Here is a 20,070-nt window from a genome sequence, read left to right as displayed (position 1 = left end):
AAAAAAAACGTAATTTCAGTTCATAATATATATATATATATATATATATATATATATATATTAGTGAATGTAAATATTTTTGGTCGACCGGTCAAATGTGTAACTTGCTTATTTATTTAGTTAGGCTTGTCTTATATCTTTACCAAAGACAGAAACCAATTAATAATTAATTGTAAAAAATTCCTTTGAAGTTTTTCAATTATTGCATGTACTTATACCATACTTTAGAGTTTAGAGTAACTAGAAAGTACAATTTATTTTTCTTGATGTTTTGGCTATTTTGTGTTTCTGATACATATGTAAAGTGAGCAGCTTCTTGTACATGTGTAAAATTTATTTTTAAAAAGAATGAAAAATTGATGTTTGAACTAATGTTGAAAATTAGATTCTCTCATACATTTTATTGGGCAGAAGAAGAAGTAATTAAGTACATAATTGGAGGACAAAAGGTTCCAAATAGCCAAATCGCGAGTATAATGACAATATTATAATCGCAAATTGCATCAATTATTGTCCGTTTCATGATAGTGAATGTGGCACGGCGAATTTGGCAGGTATATACAATCATAAATTGCAACAATTATTAAAGATTTTATGAGAATTAAGAGTTACTCATTTAATTAACTTGGTCCATATATAATTTATTGCGTTATAAAAAGAGTTTAATTGTGTAAATATTTACACAATTAGAAAGAAAGAAGTTACAATGGAATATCCCTCTCTTCCAAGCAGAGGCAGACCCAGAATTTTTACGCGGTGGGACACATTATTCCACTCAACCAGTGCCCCCTAAAGGCTTTTAGTATTTAGGGTGCCAACTACTTTAAATTAATCATTTTCAAGGTATATATATATATATATATAAAATTTCAGCCAAAGTTTATGGGGTAAGGTGACCCCTCACCCATACACATGGGTCCGCCTCTGCTTCCAAGGTAGATAATTTCCTAGTGGATGTAAATATGCTGGAATTATTATACAAAAAGAATACTACTAATTATTAGAGGGACTAATATAAAAAAAAAAAAAGACTAATTAAGGTCAATGAGAGATATATATATGGGTAGATAATTTCCTATTGGATGTAAATATGCTGGAATTATTAATAGAAAAAGAATACTAATTATTAGAGGACTAATATAAAAAGAAAACTAATTAAGGTCAATGAGAGATCTATTCATTTACTCCATCCTTCGCTTGCGCATGAGGATGACATATTTATTACGTAATTGTTTTATAATTTATGCACCAATACCTTTTAAATGTTTATGTAATGCATTTAATAAAATAAAATAAGATGGTATGATAATACATTAGCTGTTATTGATTGTTAATTGGGAACGAAATAATGCCAATTCTCAACCCTTAAATTAACAATACTAAGTGGCAATAGAGTATTTGCTTGCATCACCATATATAAAAGAAGATGTTGTGGGGCTGTAAAAATATTTAGGAGTAAATATATGGAAAAATTAATTGTTAACCATGATTAGGGAATTGCTTTAGTCAATTCAATCTTAGCCTTTAATTTTAAACTATCACATGTGTCTCCAATTCAAATAAAAACTTGGAAAAATGGAGATAATGAGAAATAGAAAGGAGTTTCATCCAATAAATACCAGTTGTCAACCCTTAGACTTACATTAACAAAACCAAGTGCCAATTAATGTGAAAGAACGTGTAGAGAACACCTTCCCGCACGTTGGACTAAAGGTTTGGTATAACGGAAAATGTTTTTCGTGAAAAATATTTTTTTGGAAAACTAGTATTAATCTTATTTATTTTTCGGTGTTTGGTACGCAAATTAAGGAAAATGACTTCTCAAGAGTATTCATAAATAATTTAGATATAATAAACATGAAGCCATAAACTTTCATACCAACAACCTTCCGAACCCACAAATTTCATAAACTTTCGAACCGCTAAACATTCTAAATTGCGAAATTTCGAACCCGTAAACTTCAAAACACATAAACCTCCGAACTCATAACTTTGGAACTTGTAATATTTTGAATCTTTAAACCGATAAATAAAAAAACTAAAACTGAAAAATATATTTTAAAAATATTTTTTTTCGGGGAGGGGGTTTCAGAAAAACGAAAAAAATAGAAATTTGAAATTACAAAATAAAAAAAAAGTAAAAAAAAAATTGTGTGGGGGAGGGGGCAGGTGAGGGGGGTGGGGGTGAGTGGTACAGAAAAACAAAAAAACAGAAATTTAAAATTGCGAAAAAACAAATAAGGTAAAAAAATTAATTTTTTTTTTTGCGGGAGGGGGAGTGGGGGTGGGGATGGGGTAGACGGGTAGTAGGGTGGGTGGTAACGGAAAAACTGAAATTTGAAAGAAAAGAATAAAAAAAAAATACCTTTTTGGAGAGAGGATGGGTGGGTTGGTAAGGGTGGGGAAGGTTGAGAAGGAGTTTTGGAAAATGTTTTCCCTTCTCTTGATAAAGAAAATATTTTCCTCCAATTGGAGAAAAATGAGTTCATAAGGAAAATGTTTTCCAAAACATTGAGAAAATTGAAAAATATTTTCTGAAAAACAACCTATTTCTGAATAGGAGGTTACGGGCTCGAGCCGTGGAAACAACCTCTTGCAAAATATTACAAGGTGAGGTTGTATTCAATAGACCTTTGTGGTCCGGACCTTCTCCAGATCCCGCTCATAGTGGGAACTTAGTGCATCGGGAGGCCATTTTTGATAAAGTAATTGAAAAGCATCACTTTATTAAAAGAAGATGTTGCTTGCATCGTTGGGAATGAAATTATAACCAATTGTCAACACTTGGAACAAACCGAGTGGCAATATAGTATTTGTAAAAGATAACTATAAGGGGTAGTTTGGTAGGAGGTATTAGAAAAAATAATGCAAGCATTAGCTTTATGTATTACTAATACCTTGTTTCGTACATTTTTTCAACATGTGTATAACTAATACTTGTACATCATACTTGGTATTATCCTATGTATAAGTAATGCATAGAAAACCATGGCATTAGTAATACCAAGGCTATTAATGCATGCGTTAGTATGGATAAAGACAAAATTATCCTTAAAGTCCCTTAATGCTAGAGAATATGGAGGGCATTTTTGTAAACAACTATTTTTCTTAATAATTATACAATGCATTATAATTTTAATTCACCACACCAAACAATAGATAAGACATAATATTTGCATAACTAATGCTTGCATTACTAACACATGCATTACTAATACACCTTATTCCGCACTATTTTTATATACCCTACCAAACGACTCCTAAAAGAAGATGTTGCTCGATATTTAATCTTGTACATAGTACTCTTGAGAAATACTAAATCTCATACATCTAGTGCTCTTGAAAAATTCTTAATATATAATGTATCTATCATCTTCTTCTTCTTCTTCTTTCTCCCATAGAAGCCATAATAGCAGGACTTGTAACCCTTGCATTTGTATTCTATTTCCTATGGAACTTTAGAAAATCATCAAAAACCCTGCCACCAGAAATCCCAGGAGGGTGGCCATAGTGATCGGCCATCTTTTTTATTTAAAAAACGAAGGCGATCACGACCGTACTTTAGCTCAAAAACTCGGAGATTTAGCTGACAAACATGGTCCAATCTTCACTTACAAGCTAGGGTTTCGCCGTTTCTTGGTGGTGAGTAGTTATGACGCCATTAAAGAATGTTTCATCACCAACGATATCCGTTTCTCCAATCGCCCCGCCTTACTATTCGGTGATCTCCTTTGCTATAACAATGCCATGCTTTTTATTGCCAAATATGGACCTTATTGGAGAAAAATTCGGAAGCTAGTCAATCAAGAAGTTCTCTCAGTCAATCGACTCGAAAAATTCAAACATATTAGGTTTTCTATAGTTCAAGAAAATGTTGAAGAACTATATGATCATTGTGATTCAACGATAAATCTTACTGATTGGATAGATAAGTTGTCGTTCGACATAATTTTGAAAATGATTGCTGGGAAGAGTTATAATAATGGACATGGAGAAATACTCAAAATAGCTTTTCAAAAATTTATGGTTATTCCCATGGAATTTGAGCTATATGATATTTTTCCTATTCCATTGTTTAAGTGGGTGGATATTACTGGGAATATTAAGGTTGTGAAGGAAACTTTCAAGGATATTGATACTGTTTTTCAAGGTTGGTTAGATGAACATATTAAGAAGAGAGAAATGAATGAGATTTTGGAGGAAAATGAAGAAGATTTCATTGATTCTATGCTTTCAAAAAACAAGCAATGAACATCTTGGTGATACTCACTCTCCTAACATCACCATCAGAGCAACAATATTTGTAAGTTCCTATTCCATTGTTATCTCAAAGTGTAGGTAAAATTTTAAAATAAAAAAAATTAAACTACTAATCTTACTTTTTAGAGTTTAAATTCTACTTACTGATCATATACAAAATATTTATTTAAAGCATTCATTGATAACCCACTACTAGAAATCCGGTAAAAACCGACCAACTTTGATCGGTAATGGCCAATAACCGTCCAAAATGAGACCATTCACGTGTGGACGGTATTTTAGATGTCGGAAAGGCATACCGACCAAAGTTGGTCGGTAAACCAACTTTGGTCGGTCAATTAAACTAAAAAAAAACGACCAAAGTTGGTCGGTATTTTAATTATGTAATCAAAAGATTCACCATCTGGGAATCGACCCGGGGTCTGTACTGTGGCAGGATACTATTCTACCACTAGACCATTGGTGCATTTTGTTTTAAGACTGTCTTTTATTAGATTTATACTCTTTAATTGTATTTTCGCACAAAAATAACCGACCAAAGTTGGTCGGTTTTACTAAAAAATAAAATTACCAACAAAGTTGGTCAGTTTTTTAAAATGACCGGCCGAATTAACCGACCAATTTTAGTCGGTTTTTTTAATATTAATATTTATCTATTTTAATTGAAAAACATACCAAAGTTGGTCGATTTCTTGAAAAATAAATTTTGCGGGACTAAAAAATAGTTTTCAGCATTTTTTCGCCAAAGAAAACCGACCAAAGTTGGTCGGTTTCGTTAAAAAAAATTTAAAAATAAATATTTTAAAAAACCGACCAACTTTGTTTGGCCGATTTTTTGACCAACCTAAGTTGGTCGGTCGACCTTGATCGGTTTTTGCCGAATTTCTAGTAGTGACCTACAGTAAATGATAAGTTGCTTGTTATAGTATGGTATTCCAGCCTTAAATGATCTAATGTACAGATGTGAGGGCATATTACTCTTATTCTTTTAATAATAATAAGTTTTCAAATGATGATCGATTATATATCACAGTAAACCTTTCTACAACAGCCTCATTTGTTTCGGATATTTTTTAACTATTATAGTGAAGTGTTATTACGAAGAATATATATTACTAACGTAGCATGAAAATTGTTTCCATAAAAAACTTGGCTTAATTTATAGTGAATGCTTGTTATATAGCGATATTGTTATAGAGAGATTTGACTGTATAAATGAGACATGGTTGATTGGGCGGAGTTTAACAAATATATCAAGTCTTTTTGACCTATAACTAACAATAGTACTCCTATCTAATATTCATAAGGTGTAATAGAAATGTTGAAATTAAAGGATCTATAGGTATAAACAAGTTTTTTTAAACTTTTCTTAATAGATTAAAAAATGAAGGCATATGGTTTTTAGTTTGTTTCTTTTTAATGTTTAAGCTATTTACTCCATTAAAAGAATTACACCATAAAGTCACTTAAAAATATCTACAAGTAAACTTTCATAAAATATGGAATTTGTAATCTTGAAAATAAGGTATTTTACTTCCTATAATAAATATAGATGAGCTGATAGTGCAAATATAAACTTAAACCCTTCCCTAAAAAATCGTATACTAGGATTTGAATAATCATGAATTTCATATTTGAATTTCTTCTTCGTATTCTTTTTAAATGTTCTCTAATTTGTAGTCATTGGTCTTGGACGCAACAGAGACGCTTGCTCTTCACATAAAGTGGGTAATGGCGTTATTGATAAACAATAAACTTGAGATGAAGAAAGCACAAGAAGAGATTGACACCATTGTTGGTAAAGATAGATGGGTAGAAGAGAGTGATATTAAAAATTTGGTGTACCTCCAAGCAATTGTTAAGGAAGCATTGCGATTATATCCACCTGCACCTTTATCAGTACCACACGAATCCGTGGAAGATTGTGTTGTCAACGGGTACAGTTAGAGTTTTGTCCTAAATTTCTTATCATATTATAATTGTTCAAGTTTACTTGTTAGTTGTTTCAGCATGACATCTGATAATTTTGATTAAGGCAGGTACCACATTCCTAAGGGAACTGTACTACTTTCAAATGTTTTGAAACTACAACGAGATCCGAAAATATGGTCAGATCCTGATAAATTCGATCAGAAAGATTCTTGACGACTCATGCTAAAATTGACTATCACGGGCAACTCTACGAGTTTATCCCTTTTGGGACGGGGAGACGAGCTTGTCCCGCAATGACTTACGCATTGCAAGTGGAATACCTTTCAATTGCTCATTTGATCCAGGGTTTCACTTTTAACACTCCATCAAACGAGTCTTTGGATATGAAAGAAGGCGTAGGCATAACTGCACCTAAGAAGAATCCTATTGAAGTGTTAATTACACCTCGCCTATCTACTACGCTTTATCAACATTAAGATGCTTTGTTGCCACAATTCATTGAGATTCAACCCTTTGTCGCTCTGATCTGTCTCTCAATATTTAAAAAAATTAAAATGTTTTATTTTGGTTAAGATTGTTTCACATATGGTTATTCATCTACTTTCCTTATATTGTACTCCATGAATAATAAGAAGTTTGAATCTCCAATAAACGTTTCTAGGGCAAAAGTCTTAAGAATGAGCTACCTCTATGGCCTAGCCTCTCCATGAAATTCTTATTCAAGGCTAATTTCAATTCTTTTCCTTTTTCAATATTTTTATTATGTATTCAAACCTCCTTTAATTTTTCAATTTCAAAGTAAAGCTTATCATGACCTTTTACTCTACCATTTATACGATTGTGAAAACTTAGACTTACAGGTAAAAGTTTAACTCATATGCACTAAGAATATAATAAATAAATTTTACAATATTTATCAGTGTGTAGAATATGTTGTAGCATGTATTTATCAATTTCTAGTTTATCGGTAACCTCTTTCTATTTTATGGACGTTTATCAATAGTTATCTTATAGGAGTATATGATGATCCAAGAAAAGGAACTAAAAAGCCCTCCCCCCAAACCCCAACCCCACACACACGAAAAATGAGGGGGAGAGCCAAATAAGACAGAAGATTAGAAGAGGGTGTACTTAATTTTTTTGGTAATTAAATTTCGTATTACCAGGGAAAATATTTACAAGTATAGCAAGAATTTTCAAAAACTCACATAGATTTGGACATGCAGCCCCAAATCTAGTGCCCTCATATCTACATAACTACTCAACTACAAAATTATGGATAAAAATTAAAATTCTGTAAGTATCTTGCTATCTTAGAATTCAACATTCCACGACAGTGCACTTCTTGGATTATTAGTTTGATCATCTCCTCACTGTTTCTTTGTGTTCCTCTGAAGGTGTGACGACCCAAAGGGTCATCACCTGTATTCCTACTCACTCTGTATTTCTGAGGCCGTGAAAACCTTACTTGGGGGTTGCCTCGAATTTGTGTGCGCAGTCCGGGCGCGTAGCCGGAACGTTTAAATAGGAATTTGCGAGAAACATAATAAAATTTTGATGTTTTAATTGATTAAGTTTGACTTCGGTCAACATTTTGGGTAAACGGACCCGGACTCGTGATTCGACAGTCCCGGAGGGTCCGTAGGATAATTTGAGACTTGGGGATGTGCCCGGAATAAAATTCCGAGGTCCCGAGTCCGAGGAACGAGTTGTTATGTGAAATTATTTTCTGAAAATAATTAAAGAATTGGAAAGTGTTATTTGTTTAGAAGACTGTGTTGTTGGGCTCGTATTTTGGTTCCAACGCCCGGCACAAGTCTTAAATATGAGTTAAGCAATTGCTGTGAAGTTTGGTTAGATTTGGACGTCATTTGACATGTTTTGAGCTAGAAGCAGTAAAATTTGATGTTTCATGGAAATTGGAAGGAAATCATGGGTCTTGAGGCCTAATTCGATGTTGTTTTGGCGATTTGATCGCATGGATGAGTCCGTAGGATGTTTTTGGAGTTATGTGTATGTTTGGTTTGGAGCCCCGAGGGCTCGGGTGAGTTTTGAGTGGGTCCCGGGAGGGTCTTAGACTTAAAAGTATCAGAAATTGCAGGTCCAGGTGTTGCAGGCCCCCAGCGCGGCCGCGGTCATTTCCGCGCGGTCCGCGCTGGAAGCCGCGCGGCCGCGGTGCATTTCTGCACAGTCCGCGTGGCTAGGTTCAGAGGGCCAGTGAATTCCAGTTCGACCAGCGCGGCCGCGTGCCATATCAACGCGGTCCGTGCTGGAAGATTCAGAGAGGGGTTTTGGGTCATTCAACCAGTGCGGTCGCGCACCAAATCAGTGCGGTCCGCGCTAGGTAGGTTCAGAGAGTCGTTTTCTCCCCTTCATCAGCGCGGCCGCGGGGCATTTTTGTGCGGTCCGCGCCGGGTCTTCAGTAAAGTATATAAAGTCGGGATTTTCAATCATTTTTTCACTTTTTCAAAACCCAAAACATAAGTGGCGATTTTCTAAACGATTCTTCTTCTTCAAAACGATTGGTAAGTGATTTCTAACTTATTTTCTTTACTCCTTAACATCTTCAAACATAATTTCAACTTCAACACAAAGATTTTAATGGGGGAATTTGGGAATTTAGGGTAGAACTAGGGTTCCTAAATTGGGGGGTTTTGGACCTCAATTCGAGGTCCGATTCCAAAATAACTTACATATTTGAGTTCATGGGGGAATGGGTAATCGGGTTTAGGTTCGAATCTCGGGTTTTGACCACGTGGGCCCGGGGGCGTTTTGGGAAATTTTGAGTAAAACTTTGGGAAATTCTTTTTTCATGCATTCAAATTTATTCGATTAGCATTTGTTGATACACTCAAGTAATTTGTGACTAGATTCGAGCGGTTTGGTGGTGAATTCGAAGGGTAAAGCGATACTAGAGGCTTGAGTTGAGTTGGAGCATTTGAGGTAAGTGTTTGACCTAACTTTGGTTTGAGGGAATAGGATTAGAGTATTATTTGCTAATTGCTAAATGTTGAGTACGGTGTATAGGCATGGTGACGAGTATCTATACACCGGTGTCTAGCATGACCGTGGGTCTTTATTTGTGCTTAATTGGGATTCTGTAGTGACTCTTCCTTGTTAATTGATGGTTCCTATATGATATGAAGAGAATGAGAAGGAAACATGATGTGTAAACTCTTTGGAGCGTTGGCTCGATTTTTGACTTGATTAAAAAGTAAGAAATGAACGTAAGAGAAAGAGATGTGATTATTCCCTTGCCGGGACGTGTAAGTTATTGTTGTTGCTCCCTTGCCGGGATTTAACTGCTTAGTCGTATTCTCCCTTGCCGGGAAACCACTTATATATTATGAAATGGGATCGTGTGGCATGCCGACCACTTATATATTATGAAATGGGATCGTGTGGCACGCCGACCACTTATATATTATGAAATGGGATCGTGTGGCACGCCGACCACTTATATATTATGAAATGGGATCGTGTGGCACGCCGACCACTTTTATATTATGAAATGGGATCATGTGGCACGCCGACCACTTATATATTATGAAATGGGATCGTGTGGTATGCCGACCACTTATATAGATTATGAGATCTGATGTAGTTTCGTGTTTACTTCTGATAAGTTGTTTTCATCTGTATTTCCCCTAAGCATGTCCCCTCCCCGCCTTAATTGGTATTTTCTGCTGTTATTTCGTTGCACTTGTATATACATATATATCTGCACAGGTTGTTTTTGGTAGGTCCTGTCTAACCTCGTCACTACTTCGCCGGGATTAGGCCAGACACTTACCAGCACATGGGGTCGGTTGTGCTGATGCTACATTCTGTGCATCTTTTTGCACAGATCCAGGAGCAGCTTTTGGGCCTCAGCAGTAGGATTTGATCGGGAGCTGACTTCAGTCCAGAGACTTCCGAGGTAGCCTAGTTGACGTCCGCAGGCCGGAGTCCCTTCTATGTTATTAGTTTGTTTTCCTTGTACCGAGACAAACATTGATGTACTTCTATTCAGACTTATTTTTAGTACTCTTTAGTAGTTCGTGAGTTAGTGACATCGGATCTGGGTAGAGTTGTATTTAAACTTCCGCATTTGGTTTTCAGTTATCTATGTCTTTAAGACTTCCGCTTTTATTTAAATGACTCGTTTTATTTATATCATTGAGATATTATCAGAAAATGTTTTAATACTTGGCTAGCTAGCTCCGACAGTAGGCACCATCACGACTCCCAATGGTGGGAAATCTGGGGCGTGACATATTGTGATAGGCGCCATCACGATCGGGATATTTGGGGTCGTGACACGTCACTACTTCGCCGAGGTTAGGATCGGTACTTACCAGTACATGAGGTCGGTTGTGCTGATACTGCATTCTGCACTTTCTGTGCAGATCCCGATTCAGGACTATACTGATCAGAGTTTGGGTGGCTGCCTTCAGCCCATGGGAGACCCAAGGTAGATCTGTCGGTGTTCGCATACCATGGAGTCCCCTTCCCTCTATTTAGATTCATGTTTTCATTTATTCCGAAAAACAGATGTATTTTCTTTGAAACCAGTGTTTGTAGAAATTCTTAGACGTTCGTGGATTGTGACACCAGATTTTGGGGTAGTCTTGTATTAGAGTATTTAATATGTTATAAAATTTCCGCATTTTATATCTATTTAGTTTTAATTACTGTTAATTACTGTTCTTGTCTAATGGATAACGTGTTGGAACTGTGTCTATTAGCTTGCCTAGCATTCTCAGCGTTAGGCGCCATCACTATCCCGACGGTGAGAAATCTGGATAATGACAATATTGTCAGGTAATTTTTTTTTTTTTACATAATATCAACTGTAATTTTTTTACTACGTGCATGTTGTTATGGGAAAATTGTTCGTGGCTATAAAAGTAGTTTTCCAACTTATGATGTATATATGGATACCCAGTGAATGATTCTGTCAAATATGACAATCAAGAGAACAACGCGATGTGATTTAAAGTGGTGCGTAATTTACTTAGATTCAATTGATTCATCGTAAGGCAACACAATTATTTCCTTTTCTGTTAGTCATGTATTATTAATTAGAATTTGGGATTTAAGAACGGGATTCTCATATCCTTATATTGTATCTCGGTTTTAATACTGTTGTATGATCAATAATACTTATTGATCATATGGGTAGTGTACTTATAATTACATTAGTTTTTAGCTACTCAATTGCTTATGTCATAATCAGAGTTTGCTCGAAATTGAATTAAAAGGTCATTATTGAATCATTGATTCAACATTGTTTCTTTTCCCCTTTTCTATGAAAATACTAATGTTTATTTGCATATTTCTTTTGTATGTCAGACCATGGGAAGCAAATATGGATATCTCACAAAACAAACTTGGATCAAATTTCAATTGTAAAAATATTTGTTTAATTGATTCATGTACGACACATACAATATTCAAAGAGAAGAAATATTTCTCTCATTTAAGTATGTGTAAGGCAGATGTTACTACAATTTCTGGTAGTAGTAATTTGACTGAAGGCTCTGAAAGAGCTGCTATAACTCTGCCTAAGGGAACAATACTTATCATAGATAATGCAATGTTCTCCTCCAAGTCCAAAAGGAACTTGTTGAGTTTTAAGGATATCCGCCGAAATGGATATCATATTGAGACAATAGATGAGAATAATCTTGAATATCTCATCATTACCAAGAATGTCTCTGGTCAGAAAAGGGTTATTGAGAAATTCTCGTCTTTATCTTGTGGCATGTATTGGACAAGAATTAGTGCAATTGAGGCACATTCTATTGTAAACCAAAAGGTAACTGATTTCAATACTTTTGTACTTTGGCATGATCAATTGGGACACCCTGGATCAATTATGATAAGACGGATTATTTAAAACTCAAATGGGCATCCATTAAAGAATTTAAAGATTCTTTTAAATAATGAATTTTCTTGCACTTCTTGTTATCAAGGCAAGTTAATTATTAGACCATCACCAACAAAGGTTGTGATTGAGTCCCCCTGCATTTTTGGACATATACAGGGGGATATTTGTGGACCTATTCACCCACCTAGTGTATCGTTTAGATATTTTATGGTCTTAATAGATGCATCCTCTAGATGGTCTCATGTGTACCTATTGTCATCTCGCAACCTCGCGTTTGCAAAATTAATGGCACAAATAATTCGATTACGGGCGCAATATCCCGATAATCCAATTAAGTCTATTAGACTTGATAATGCTGCTGAGTTTTCATCCCAAGCATTTAATGATTATTGCTTGTCAATTGGGATAAAAGTGGAACATCCTGTAGCTCATGTTCACACTCAAAATGGCCTTGCAGAGTCTTTAATTAAATGTCTGCAATTGATAGCAAGACCGCTACTCATGAAAATGAGGCCGCCCACTTCTATTTGGGGTCACGCCATTTTGCATGCAGCAATGCTAGTTCGTCTCAGATCGATAATTATCATAAATATTCCCCGTTGCAATTAGTTTTGGGTCATGAACCTAATATATCCCATTTAAGAATTTTTGGATGCGCAGTATATGTGCCTGTAGCACCGCCATATCGCACCAAAATGAGTCCCAAATGAAGGTTAGGAATATATGTTGGGTTTGAATCACCCTCTATTATTCGCTACCTCGAAACATTAACGGGGAATTTGTTCACTACATGATTTGCAGACTGTCGATTCGATGAGACACTTTTCCCAAAATTAGGGGGAGAAAATGGTGAAACCAAACGGAAAATTTTGTGGAAAAATCCATCATTGTCTCATCTTGATCCACGTGCCCTATTTGTGAAAAAGAGGTGCAAAAGATAATTCATTTGCAAAAAATAGCAAATCAAATGCCAGATGCATTTACGAATCTGAAAAAGGATAACAAAATCACATATCCCTACAGAGAATGTTCCAATCCGTATTGATGTCCCTGTTGGATAATATTCTAGTTTCATAGCTAATGAGTCAAAAGCACGCCTAAAACGTGGCAGACCATTAGGTTCTAAGGATCGAAATCCTAGAAAAAGGAAAACAAATGATCAAGATGACACTATGAAAGAGTCTCATGAAGAAATTCACGATTTAACAAATCCTGAGATTTATGAGGAAATCACTGAGCCCGAGACTCAAGAAAATAAGGAACTATCAATAAATCCAATCGATATTGAGACAAATTTAAATCGAGTGGATATAGTGGTGGATAATGTCTTTGCATATAATGTTGCATCTAGCATTATGCAAGATAGTGAGGATCTTGAACCTCAATCTATTGGAGAATGTCGACAAAGACGTGATTGGCCAAAATGGCAAGAAGCAATCCAATCAGAGTTGAATTCACTTGTAAAACGTGAAGTTTTTGGGCCTGTAGTCCAAACACCTAATGGTGTTAAGCCTGTTGGCTATAAATGGGTCTTTGTACACAAGAGGAATGAGAAAAATGAGGTACAAAGATATAAGGCACACCTTGTTGCACAAGGATTTTCACAAAGGCTTGGTGTCGGCTATGAAGAGACATATTCACCCGTTATAGATGCTATAACGTTCCGTTATCTCATTAGTTTCGCTGTCCATGAAAAGCTTGACATGCATTTAATGGATGTGGTTACCACCTACCTTTATGGCTCACTTGATAATGAGATATACATGAAAATTTCCGATGGATTTAAAATGCCTAACGCACATAATTCAAAGTCCCGGGAAATATTTTCAATCAAATTGCAAAGATCTTTCTATGGACTAAAGCAATCAGGACGAATGTGGTATAATCGTCTTAGTGAGTATTTATTAAAGGAAGGTTATATAAATGATGCCATTTATCCATGTGTTTTTATAATGAAAACAACATCGGAATTTGTTGTACTTGCCGTATATGTTGATGACATAAACCTTATTGGAACTCCTATAGAAATCCAAAAGGCAATTGATTATTTAAAGAAGGAATTCGAGATGAAAGATCTCGGAAAGACAAAATTATGTCTTGGTTTGCAAATTGAACATTTGGCAAACGGAATTTTTGTTCATCAATCTGCCTACATAGAAAATGTATTGAAACGGTTTTACATGGATGGAGCACATCCATTAAGTACTCCGATGGTTCTTCGATCACTTGATGTGAATAATGATCCATTCCGACCTCAAGAAGAGAATGAAGAGCTACTTGGTCCTGAAGTACCATATCTTAGTGCAATTGGTGCACTAATATATCTTGCTAATACTACAAGGCCTGACATAACTTTTTCAGTTAATGTCTCTGCTCCTACAAAGAGACATTGGAATGGAATCAAACACATATTGTGGTATCTAAAAGGGACTACCGATATGGCCTTATTTTATGGCATTATTGCAGTCCCGATCTTGTTGGTTATGCTGATGCTGGGTATTTATTTGACCCACACAAGGATCGATCTCAAACAGGTTATGTGTTTACCTGTGGAGGCACTGCCATATCTTGGCGATCGACTAAGCAATCAATTGTGGCTACTTCATCTAATCATGTTGAGATAATTGCTATTCATGAAGCAAGTCGAGAATGTACATGGTTGAGGTCTATGACACATCTTATTCGAGACAAATGTGGTTTGAAATGTGACAAACTACCCACGATTTTGTATGAAGACAATGCAATATGCATAGCCCAATCGAAGGGAGGATTCATAAAAGGAGATAGGACAAAGCACATTTCACCAACGTTATTTTTCACACATGATCTTCAAAAGAATGGTGATATTAATGTGCAACAAATTCGTTCAAGTGATAATATGGCTGATTTGTTCACCAAGTCTCTACCGATATCAACCTTCAAGAAGCTAGTGTACAAGATGGGATGCGAAGGCTCAAGGATGTGAAATGATGCTCTCATCAGGGGGAGTTTAATACGCGTTGCACTCTTTTTCCCTTACAAGATTTTGTCCCACTGTGTTTTCCTTGCAAGGTTTTTAACGAGGCAACCAAAAGGTTTATTGTTAGATATGTGTACTCTTTTTCCTTTTCTAGATTTTTTTTTCCATTTGGTTTTATTTTAGTTAAGGTTTTAATGAGGCACATTACTTATTGAGTAGACATTCAAGGGGGAGTGTTATGAATAGAATTATAATCAGAGTGAATGTCTATCTTTTAGAGAGTTTTACTTTGTGGCTAAGTCATTTTTCCCTTATAAATAGAGGGGTCTTACCCCATTGTAAATCATACCAAAATTCAATAAGAATTACTCTCTCTTTCTCTGCAATATTGTTCTTCTACTTTTATTGTTTCATTATAATTATATTATTATTAAATTAATGATATTTGATCATTTTAAAGTTTATAAATTGCTCATTATTATCATTATCTTTGAGTTTTAAGAGAGTTGAACGCCAAATTATATTAAAGATAGTGGTGCCCACCTCGTTTCCAAATTTTGGGTCCGCCTCTGATAGTTGGGTACAGATTCAAAGAGACAATGTCATCTTATAAACTGAAACATTCTAACCATGCCTAAGCATAGGTCATCCCTAGGTCTTTAGTCTTTACAAAACTAATTTAATGAAGGGAAAATGATCAAATTGATGACAAAAATTAAAGAGGGTCAAATTTGTTTTTATACTAGTTAAAATTGAGCAATTTGTGTCTCCGTCAAACTTTTAATCTAATATTACCGTGCAGTTAAGAAAGAGTTACATTTTTACCCTTGATCCCTAAAGGAACTTTAACTTGAGGATAAATTTTAAAGTATGACTCTTCAATGCTTGGTGCTTAAGAGTTGCTCCTTTTTCTTTTCTTAACTTTAATCAAACGAGCTCTACTCTACTCTATCAGTGTTCTAATAACAACTATTTGACACTTTTAATTTCTTAAATAACTAGGACTACAGTACCATTGCTATGGACGGAATAAATGAAAATAGGACTGCTTTGATCCTAATTTTGTTTGGTAAAAATAAAGCGGCATGTAACAACAAACGCGTCGAGAAAAATAAATAATCAAGACTAGAAAATTGCATAACAAATGTAGTATTTGATTTCAATAACTATTGAGTGTTACAATCTCTATGATATTCCTCTAATTCTTCAAGAATGTAAAGTATCTTAATGAACTTGACTTTAATTTGATTCAGGGTTTGAAAAGCTTGGTCTTGAATTTCCTTCTTGAACTTGGATTTGGATTTGATCACGAACAAGTAATTTGATCTCGGATGCCTTGGTATTTGATTTGCTTTCGTTCTTGATCTTGAACTTGTAGCTTGTAGAGAAATCTACGGTGTCTGATCAGCGAGCTCTCTACTTGCTTCTTATTATCACTTCTGGTGTCTTCTAGCTTTATGAAGACCTCTATTTATAATTGTAGGGGGTAGTGTGGCTCTGAAATTTGATTAGTCCATTTGAACTAACCAATACCATCCAGACACTTGGCACAACTCTATTGGTCGTTGATTTGACTTGTTATGTCACCCTAAGGTATTTATTGATCTATTTCATGAAAGAGTTTCAAGTATTGAATAAAAAAAATATTTTTTAAATAAAAGAGGCAGTTAATGCTGACGTTCCTTTACTTTCGCTTTAACAGGAATTTGACAAGCTGGCAATCCTTAATTTAAATTTTTCAGAGAGTTTGCTCAGAACACCCAATTTCTCGGATACCCCACATCTGCAGAGAGTTGTCCTTAAAGGTTGTGTAAGTTTGATAGGAGTTTCGAACCAAAATGTGATTTTTTTGGACTCAAAATATATAAATAGATGGAAAAAAAGATGACATTTTTATATATAATGCCAAAATACTTGGCGTTATACATTAACGTTAACTGTGCCGTTAAGTATAGAGCCAAGTATTTTGGCACTATAATAAAAATGCTGACACGCCCAGGTATAGTGCCAAAATATCTGGCGCTATACCCCTTTTTCCTGGCCCCACCAAAATACCGTACGCACCACCCCGACGTGCTTTCCCCAGTACTCTGTTGTCCCACGCTATAAAACTCTCTTCCACTCGCCATTTACTAACTTCCTTAGTTCTAGTATTTTATGTGGTATTTATAATTTAAAATTACACATCCAACACTTAAATTTGTCTAAATCACATTTACATTTATCTTTTTGTGTCATGTTTTTACAATAATTTAATGCTATAAAATGTTAGAATTAACGTTAAACTCAACATTTTATATCAAAAGATCTTTATTTCACCTTGAAATCTTTTCTAGTCAAATGCCTACAAAACTCTCTCAAAACTCTCTCTAGTTCAATTTACGTGAACTTGTTTGATTGAATATAAAATTAAAAAAAATATGGAAAACTTTTGATACTTATAATAAAAGATTGAATATAAAATTAAAAAATATGAAAAACTTTTGATACTTCTAATAAAAAATGAGTCATAAATATTGTACTGCTATAAATCAACTCACTCATGGTAAAATTAAAAACTATAAATTACATTATTCTTAAATTTATAAAAAAATTATTCTCTAAACAAATTAATAAGAAAATAGATTCACACAATTAAAATAAATAAAATCATTTATAGAGATCTCTATAAAATTAATATAGATTTCTATTAATAGAGATCTCTATTTATAGAGACCTACCTTAGGCCTCATTTGTTTTTCTAAATTAAGACATTTAAATATCTTAATTTTAAAAAAACATTTAAATGTCTTAAAATATTAAGATGTATATCCAGATTTATTGTCTTAATTTTAAAAAAACAAATGAGGCCTAAGGTAGGTCAATTTTATTGTTAATTAATGCTAAAAAGTGATTTGTTTTAATATGCGTGAAACATTCAAAAAAATCGATTAAAATGAATGGAGGGAGTATAACAAATTAAAATTCATTGTTATAACCCCCCTCTCCCCGGTCCACTTTATTTAACTTTTGACCTTTTTTTGTGGTCCACAATATTTAATTTTTTCGAATATAAAGAAGGAATTAATTTTTTTTCCTAAAGCTGTCCTTAGAGTAAAGAGCCTTGGAGTGTTTGTTATATTTTCGATGAACAAATTAAGGTTAATATGTTTAATTTTATTTTTAGTTAATGTTAAAAGATAAATTTCTAAATATATGTAAAACAATAAAAAAAATCAATTAAAGTTGATGGGAAGAAATTATTCTTCGGAACACTTTAATATTTTCTTGAATTAAAATGGTACATTATTTCAAAATGAACAAATAAAAGTGGACATTTATTTTGAAAATAGTGAACAAGTAAATTTGACCGGAGCAAATTTATCCTTCTGAATACTTTAATATTTTCTTGAATTAGTAAAACATGTATCTTGAGATCATCAAAATCAAGAAGACGTATTCTTTCACTGATTGGTGACTATTTCCCCAACAGTTCTTTTTTAAGTTTCCAAAAAACATAACAATAAACCCAAAGCACTATAACCAATGACCCAACGAAACACCCTGACAAAACAGACTAAATTAAAAAACAAACATTTAATTCTTTACAGTCTATCCCTAACGTATAGCGTCAGGTATTTTGGCGCTATATACCTGGGCGTATCAGCTTTTTCAGTATAGTGTCAAAATACTTGGTGCTGTACATTAACGGCACAGTTAACGTTAATGTATAGCGCCAAGTATTTTGGCACTATATATAAAAATGTCTTTTTTTTTTCCACATATTTATGTATCGTGAGTCCAAAAGAACCACATTTTGGTTCCAGATTTGTTTGATAGAGGTTCATCCATCCATAGGGAATCTCAAAAAGCTTATTTTTCTGGACATGGAAAACTGCTAAAATCTTGAGTGGTTACCAAGCATTATTCAGATGGAATCACTTGAAAGCTTTAACCTCTCTGGTTGCGAGAAATTAGGAAGATTTCCAGAAATTAAGGGGAAAATGAACTTGCTGTCAGACCTCCTTTTGGGGCATACCGCAATATGGGAACTGCCCTCATCAATAGGACGGCTAACTGGGATTCATTTGCTTGATTTGCGTTCGTGCAAGAACCTTGTAACACTCCCAACAAGCGTTTCTGAGATGAGAAAGCTGAGAATTTTGAATCTTAAAGGCTGCTCGAAAACTTTCCAGAAAACCTAGGTGATCTACAACAGTTGGAGGAATTCTATGCTGGCAACATAGCCATTCGGCAATTACAAGATTCTGTTCGGAACTTCAGCAAACTTAAAGTCCTGTCATTAAGAAGGGGACATAGGAGCCAATTCACCGGGAGTTTGATACTCGCATCTTCATTTGGTGATTTGCAGAAATTGAAAAGCTTAGATCTCAGTGGGTGCCATTTAGCTGGTGACGAAGTTAGTGCTCTTATACCCTTGCCCTCTTTACTGGAATTAAACCTGAGTAGAAACCCGTTTACTTCTTTACCTAACGGCATCAGTCGACTTCAATATCTCAACATAACACGCTGTCAGAAGCTTAAGGAACTTCCTAAACTTCCTTCAAGTATTAAGGAATTATATGCAGATGATTTTCTGGCCAGACAAAGTAGTTTAAAGCTACTGATGTATCTAAGATTGAATTTGGTATCATTCACCAGTTACAGATTTGATCAGCCATCTTGTACAGAGAAGAGCGGTGGTAGCTCAGTTTTGGATGAGATCTTCTGTTTGTTTCTCTCGAACAATATGGATGATGTGGTCATCCATTCTCTTAACTCTAATCACCGAGTAAGTTGCTCTATTGTCTTTCCCGGTCTTGCAATTCCCACATGGTTTAAGCATCAAAATACTAAGCAAACGATCTCATATGAACTGCCCAATAGTTGGTACAATGATAAGTTTGAGGGCTTTGCTATATGCTGTGTGACTGTCATGGGAGCAGGCATTTGTGATCCTGATTCGGAGCTATCCGGAAAGTATGACTATACATTCATCAAAGCCAAATTGATATGCAATAAAACAGTGCTAGAGAAAGAATGTAAAGTGTCCAGAACTTATGGCTGG

The 20,070-nt window shown here is 34.8% G+C and overlaps 1 pseudogene; it reads left to right on the top strand.

Moving 5' to 3' along the window:
* Positions 1 to 3,391: 3,391 nt before the first annotated feature.
* Positions 3,392 to 6,731, top strand: LOC109238695 (annotated as a pseudogene).
* Positions 6,732 to 20,070: the final 13,339 nt, after the last annotated feature.

Source organism: Nicotiana attenuata, unplaced genomic scaffold (assembly GCF_001879085.1).
Source record: "Nicotiana attenuata strain UT unplaced genomic scaffold, NIATTr2, whole genome shotgun sequence".
Taxonomy (NCBI): domain Eukaryota; kingdom Viridiplantae; phylum Streptophyta; class Magnoliopsida; order Solanales; family Solanaceae; genus Nicotiana; species Nicotiana attenuata.
Note: the sequence above shows the minus strand (reverse complement) of the source record. Positions and strands in the feature narration are given on the sequence as shown.